The sequence below is a fragment of the Mytilus edulis genome, chromosome 6 (genome assembly GCF_963676685.1).
Source record: "Mytilus edulis chromosome 6, xbMytEdul2.2, whole genome shotgun sequence".
Taxonomy (NCBI): Eukaryota; Metazoa; Mollusca; class Bivalvia; order Mytilida; family Mytilidae; genus Mytilus; species Mytilus edulis.
Window position 1 is genome coordinate 71532151 of NC_092349.1, and position 7428 is coordinate 71539578.

The following is a 7428-nucleotide window of genomic DNA, read 5'->3' on the forward strand; positions in this document are numbered from 1 at the left end:
TGTTGTGTATTCAAAAGTTACGGTAAAAATCAATGTTATCTTCCTTATATTTCCATGCATACACAATTTATAACAGCAAATCCATTCTTAACAGACCCCATAAGGTAAACGGACATATTTAACTGTCTGCTTGAGCAAAAATTCGTGTAAATAAGTCTGATCAATGGGTCGTTTTGAATTCAAGCACAGCAGACAAACACGTGGTAGATTGTTTATGTTGGACAGTGTGTTTACCTGAATTGCACGTTGATGTTACTATATACTTACCAATAACCTTTATCGTGTTATACTTTCAAGAGTTATATAATACATCTTACCCAAGAAATACGTCTGGGTAGGTGCAGGGACTTCCTTTAATTGGTCCTTAACTAGTGAGGGTGTAATGATACATTACAGCATTTTTTGCATTTGATATATTTCATGTATATGTACATTTTATGTACACAGAGAACAATAAAGTAAATGAACGTACATGGGTTTAATTCCCACCCTAGGTATACATTTTGACTCTCATAACAGGTTGGAACAAATAGAACAGATAGCAATTAATTGACAATAATGTAATGCTAAAATGCTAATTGATGGGGTTAAATCATCAACACCATTTTTTCTAGTATACAGCAGCTCCTCTAAGGATTAGTAAGGGCATACTTTACTAAAAGTCCAGTGGCTATAAGTCCTGTCTTTTTTGCCTCTGATATTTACTTATTTATATTATAATTTCTAATGTTCTCTTGTGCATGTAGTAAGGCAAAAGCTATTGTTACTCTTATTTTCCTCATTTGCCTTAAAACAATGGAATGTATTGATTGTTGATGTATGTAAAGTGACTTGTAATTTAACTGTCACTGCTAACAGAGACTTGGACTCTGGTGATAAGTTTCCAGAATGTTATCTCATTGGCAACTATACCATAAATGTCAGTTTCCCCTTTATAAGTTTTAAGAAAAGAATTTAATGATAATATAATAATAAGTTGTAAAAAAATTGAAAAGTTAAGCACAAGTGCCAAATCTAATTGGCTTTTCATTCAAGAAAAGCTAGAGGCATTGAAAAGTGTTGAAAAATAAATGTTTTGAACTCAGAAAACTATCAATATATAGAGTACAGATATTGTTTTAATTGGGCCTTTGGGAATATTTGCCTGTTAATTGAAGATATAATTGTTATATGCCTTTTCAAATATATGTGTGGCTCTGATCTGGCTGTGATTTAAAATCTAAGAATGGAGTTGGTTATCTCCATATTCATCTGATTTATATCAACATCATTGTTCCATTATATATACATATATATAAATCATTGTAATACATGTACATTACTTTGCTCTTCATATGCCCTTTAATTGGAATAACATATCTTGTCTTATACCATATTTCTTTATTTTAGTACTGACAGGTTAACTTTTAAAAGCATTTAAAGTAAGTGAGTTGATGACAAGCTTAGTCAATGATTGTAAATCCAGATAATATCATTAGGTTTTTTTTATATAGTAAATAATGTTATTAAACTGGTTATCTCAATTAAAAGAACTGACATTCCGCTTTGAATTTATTTCTGATATCAGAATAATAAATTTCTTTTTGTTGTCCTTTTTTCAAAAAAAATCTGAACATACTGTATTTAAGTCAGTGTTGTTTTTGTCTGAGACTACTATAACATGGGAGGTGACCACAATCTCTATTTTATACATTGAAGTAGTCTCAGGTTTTTGTAGTCCAATTGACTATGCATTTTAGAGCAAGTAAATGTGAATTTGGATTAAATTTGAAGTTGATTCAGTATATCTAATGACATAATACCACTATTTCATTTCAACAAAGCATTTTCAAATTTTATTTTATACTGGTCAGCTTAGGTTATTATCCAATCAATAATTTAATTGAAAGGACAGTTGGTTGCAGGACTTTTGAATTCAAATATAAGAAAGAAGAAGAAATATAAAGCAAAACTTGAAATATTACATATAATAGGATTTATGATAACTGCAGGATATCAGATTGCAATACAGCTTTTGTTCAGTTATCTTTGTGTTGATTATTATGTTTTAAATCCCTTTCTGGTTCTTTGGATGTTCAGATTTTTTTCTCTTGATTAAGGCAAGCAACAGAACTTGTACAACTTATGTAGTTTCTTATCTCAGGGTGAATCCAGAAAATTTTAAACATAAGTGGTGGTATTCTCAACCAAGGATAAAAAGGAGGGTTCTAACTATATGCATGATCCCATTCAAATGCATTAATCTTCCATAAAAAGAGGAGGTTCCAATCACCAGACTCCCTGAGATCTGCAATTGTATCTTAAAGCAGCTATAATAAAACAAAAATTGTGCATGTACTTCTGGCCACTGCAGATTGATTTTATTTTCAATCTATGATCATCTATGGTAATGGTCACAATTTTGAAGACTATATTTCCTTTTTTCCCATATTTTTGTTTAAATGTAATCTTCTGCGTCTGCTTCTATTGTAACACAGGTTCTTCTAATAAATGACTGATAAACCCATCTTGTATCCTTCTATCTACCAAAACGGTGTTTGAGAATATAAATATATACAATAAGTTCAAGTTTCAGAGAAAAAGTCAGTCTGTTATAAAATGTAGGTCTTCTTTGGAAGTGTTCAAAAACCTGTAAGAACTTGAAAAAAATGTCATATTCAACCTTTCCATGACTATTTTAATGTTACAACAGTAGAGGAGCATGGAATATTGAAAGGTATTCAAGAACTCTTCGAAATAGATCTGCAATCATTAATTTTACTCAAAGGACTAGGGACTATAAGGGCCATTTTTGGCCCCACCCCCAAATTTCATTTAATTTGTCATGTTGTAAGTCTATACCATAGACCTTCTGAAAATAATCGAATTTTGGGTCTAGTTCGTTTATTCTGTTGCCTAGCAACCACTAAAATGGCGGGGTTAAATTCATCAAATATGATTATTATACAGCTTTAATATATCTTTATTTGAAATTGAACCTGTTTGGCATGTAGTGAACTTTACACTTGTACACTATTTTTAAAATATAACATAATTAATTGCACATTTTTGCCAAATTCACTGTTGTTTCTCCCTAGCAACATATATGTGCCCATGGCAACCGCGATTTGTTTTCTATTTACAAGATTTAATTTTAAATATATTGAAACAGAAAGGCAATTTAAGATGTAAATTGTAAAAAGAAACGAACTCCAAGGTAAATATTAAGGGGGAAAGCAATATTGAAACAGGAACAAACAAAACAAAACGCCGGGTATTGCTGATATATACAGATTGTGCATCTGATGCTGGGTTGGGTCTCACTTATCAGCGACAAGAAGAATGATATAAAGGCAAGACACATTTAGCGCTAAGAAATCTTAATATTGATTATCTTAAATAAATAGATACAGACACATTCCAAAGTCAGTGTATTTCCATGGCAGTAGTTATGTTTCCGGAAGGGATTGGGGTTGAAGGGGGGCACTTCTATTTACACCTTTTTAAGCTTGAATAAGTGAAAAGTTAAGAAAACTATCAGATATATATGATATAACTTTTTTTCCTACGCAATTTAGGAAAAGGTATATATTTTTAAAATGTAAAACTGGGTAAGGTGACAAAACAGCTGCAGCCCCTATCAATTAAGTATTGAAGAACACCCCCCCCCCTTCTAGACTTATGTAAAGGATCGTTAGGGTTGACTTTTCGAAATTCATCTTATTTCTATTATCTTTTTCAGTTGTCCAGACTTATAACCGTATCATTCTATATAATTACAAAACTGGAACATGCTACTATATCAAATAAATCTGTATTCTTAGATTTTTTCTATATTCATTTATATATATATATATATATATATCATTTGTTTTTTTGTAGTTTTTGTCAATGTGGCTAGTTTACTTTTCGCCTTTACTAATCTTAGTGTCGTATGACTTGGTCTTTGATCATCATGACAATATTCATTATATATTCGTCAAAATTATTGAAAACAAGAATGTGTCTTTAGTACATGGATGCCCAAATTGCAAGACTAACAATGGCCAGGAAATCCTAGGTTAGGACAGGCCCAAAAAATCGGCAGATTTAAACATGTTATTTTTGCTATCTCAAACCCCCTCTCCGTTTACCTCTAGGCAAAGTAGAAAAAAATCAAACACACAATACACACATTAAAATTTACTTCAAAAAAAGTCTGAGTCTGATGTCAGATTCAACTACCTTGACCAAACACTTAAACCTGAAGCGAGACACAAGGACAATCGGATGAACAGACTGACATACGCACGGACGAACAGACTGACATACGCACGGACGAACAGACGCACAGACCAGAAAACATAATGCCCACAAATGGGGCTTAACAACAAAGCCGGGTCACATTTTAAAATGTACACTTCATTTTTACGCATGATTATAAAACTATTCAAAACATAACCTTTAAAAAGGCAACAGACATGTAGTATGCTTACAGACTTCAGGCTCTTGTTTCTATGCATGGAAAGGTCAATTATCCATATATATAATCCCCATGGGTGACTGGGGTATAGAAATATGGTCACTTGGTCTTCTCCCGACCGGCAGTAACACACTTGCCGAAGTGGGGCGTCCGCTTGGCTGTGCGGGATGTATCAAGTTCACAGTCACGTCCGGTCAGAAGGGGGACGTTAAATCCGATGCCTCGTGTAAAGAGAGGGCCACGCTCTTTGCGCGTTTAGAACCCTTGCAACAACTCTCTGAGGGTCCGTAGGTGGCCTGTTGCAAGGCAAAATTTCTGTCCCTATCCAATATGCCCTCTTTTTCCGGTGGCAGTCCAAATTTCTCCGACCTTCATCCCAGGTGACCTCTATTGTATCAACCTACCTATTGCATTTATTGTGAACTTGTTCTCGTACTGAATATGCATGAAATATTTGCCACTGGACGTTAAGCAACCAACAATCAATCAATCAATCCATATATATTTTTATATATACATTTGCAAATTTACAGATCTTACATTGTTGGGTTGATGTTTAGACGAGTTGTAAATACATAATGTACATAGCCATGTATCACCATCACTGCTGGTGATGCAATGGATAAATCTGTTGTAGAGTTGTCACAGGCTCGGGCGTACTTATATAATTATATATTTCTACATGTTTATACGGATATATGGATAGTCTACCTTATGCTGTTTCCATTTTTTACCATCAAATTTTTAAGATCTCTATGCACATTCCCCACAAAGACACATCCAATTGGAATATAGGTAGGATCATTTTCGAAATAAATCTCGTGTTTCTCGCCAATTATGGAAATTTAAGTAAAATACACCCCCTCCCTTTTTTTCGTTACATAAATCATGGATCTGACCCTAATACCAGAGAGAGAAGATTGCCCCATTCAAACAACAAATTTGAATTTATAATTAGCAAAAACATCAGAAATGTACAGATTTTGTTATGTTGAAGGTCTATCTAAAATTTCATAATATAAAAAAATGTCCTCAAAGTTGTTATTGACTGCCTTACACATGAAGGTCATTGCTGTCGGATTTTTTTAAAGAAACTTAACTAGATATACTTAAGAAAATATATAATTAGGAATACACTTTACATTCATAAACAAAAAAAATAAGTTTCTATAGGCATAAGAATGTATAAACTAAACTTTGTCAGATGAACTGGTCCAATTTGGACGGCAAATTTCAGCTTTTTATTGCTCCGCTTGGCTATAAAAAATATAAAATAAACTATCGCACCAACCTTGCACCAAAAAGATTTTTTATGCGAAGTTTGATATGTATGAACTTGTCAAAATGTTAAAATTTCTAATTGGTGCAAGCATGGTGCGGTGGTCAAAATTTAGAAAAACCATAAAATTTTCGGTATTTTTGCTTATTTTCCCAATAATGACGTCATTTACACCTACCATTGTGACGTCATTGAACCATTTTTAGTGAAGTAAAAACATTTTTTTTAAATCCTTTACTCATATTCTAATAATTTATGGAGAAAAATCTGCTCTGTTAGAATTTTTATTATCTTGTAAATATGGGGCCATTTTAGGCCATTAAAGCCCCTACTCCTTTACTGTTGTGAACTTGCAATATCCTACGATGCGCGTACCGAGTTATCTCCCTTTGATCTCCGCTTCGCCACGAATAAACTGACACAATTACGTATCCGGGTTTTTTGTGATCTGATAGTGTTATATAAGGAACAAAAAACGGTTTTACTTCATATTTTATACCCCTCAACACGTTACCAAACCTATTTAAGGATTAATTAAGGATTTTCCGTGGACCTACGCAAATTTTCAGAAAAAAAGTTTCACTTCAGTCGTGAATTTATAACATTTTAACAATACTTTTTTATTATAATTATATAAAATAAGAAAGCTTATTCAATCTAGAATTGAACACTTTGGTTTTTATTAATGTACGAGTACAAATAAGACGATACGAGTCCAAAAACCACGAGACATGCACGTTTACCAAAAATCGTAAACTCTGACCTTTTATCACGTGACCAATGTCTTGAACTTAGAAGCCATTAAATCGTTTGCCGTTCAACTGGTCTTATATGTTCTATATGAATATTATGATAAGGTAGTTTTTTTTTAAAACAAAATATGATAACACATTTGTATCTTTTTTTAGTTTCTACTGGAATATTGTTCTTTGAAAAGTACTGGAAAATTGAAATAGCTTTATTCATAGAGTTTTTTCTGTGACGTTGTGTTAAAAGATCAACGCCAAAAAAATATCTGGCATCAAATTTTTGTTATTCTTTAAAAATTGACACAAATAAATATGTGCAATACTATAACACTTCTTTGTGAAAAATATTTTTTTAAAGTTTACTATGATCGGAATGGTTAGCAAAACGTTATGACGGTGTTTCATGTGCTATATAAGAATGATTATGGCTTCTTTTTTGTGGTAGTTTGAACATTTTGAAATATATAAAATTGAGAATGGAAATGGGGAATGTATACATTTCTAATTTTGGCTCATATTGTGCAGCTATAATTAATGAGTAGAAGTACACATATAATCATTATGAATAAACATAAACCTTTTCGTGGTATGTAATGCAATAATTGATCAAGTTGATACATAGCATCACATGGAGATAACTGTAAAATTCAGCAGAACGTTTTAATTACGTTCTGTTGTTCCGGAAACATTTTGCTTTTCAATGATCAAAATTGGTGTAAGTCAAACGGCTATTTGTCCATCGAAAATTTTCCGATAATTTGTGTAGTTCAAGTTATTTATTTTTTTATATTTTTGTTACATGGTCAAAGTAAACATTTTGTCAAACAATAATTGAAAATTAAACAAGCCAAATAGATTTTAGTGAAGATTTTAGGTACCACATTAAGTAAACCTATTCAAAATGAAATTGCAGTACATACTTTGTAAATCGGTTGATTCCATGACTCTTTCTGTAACAT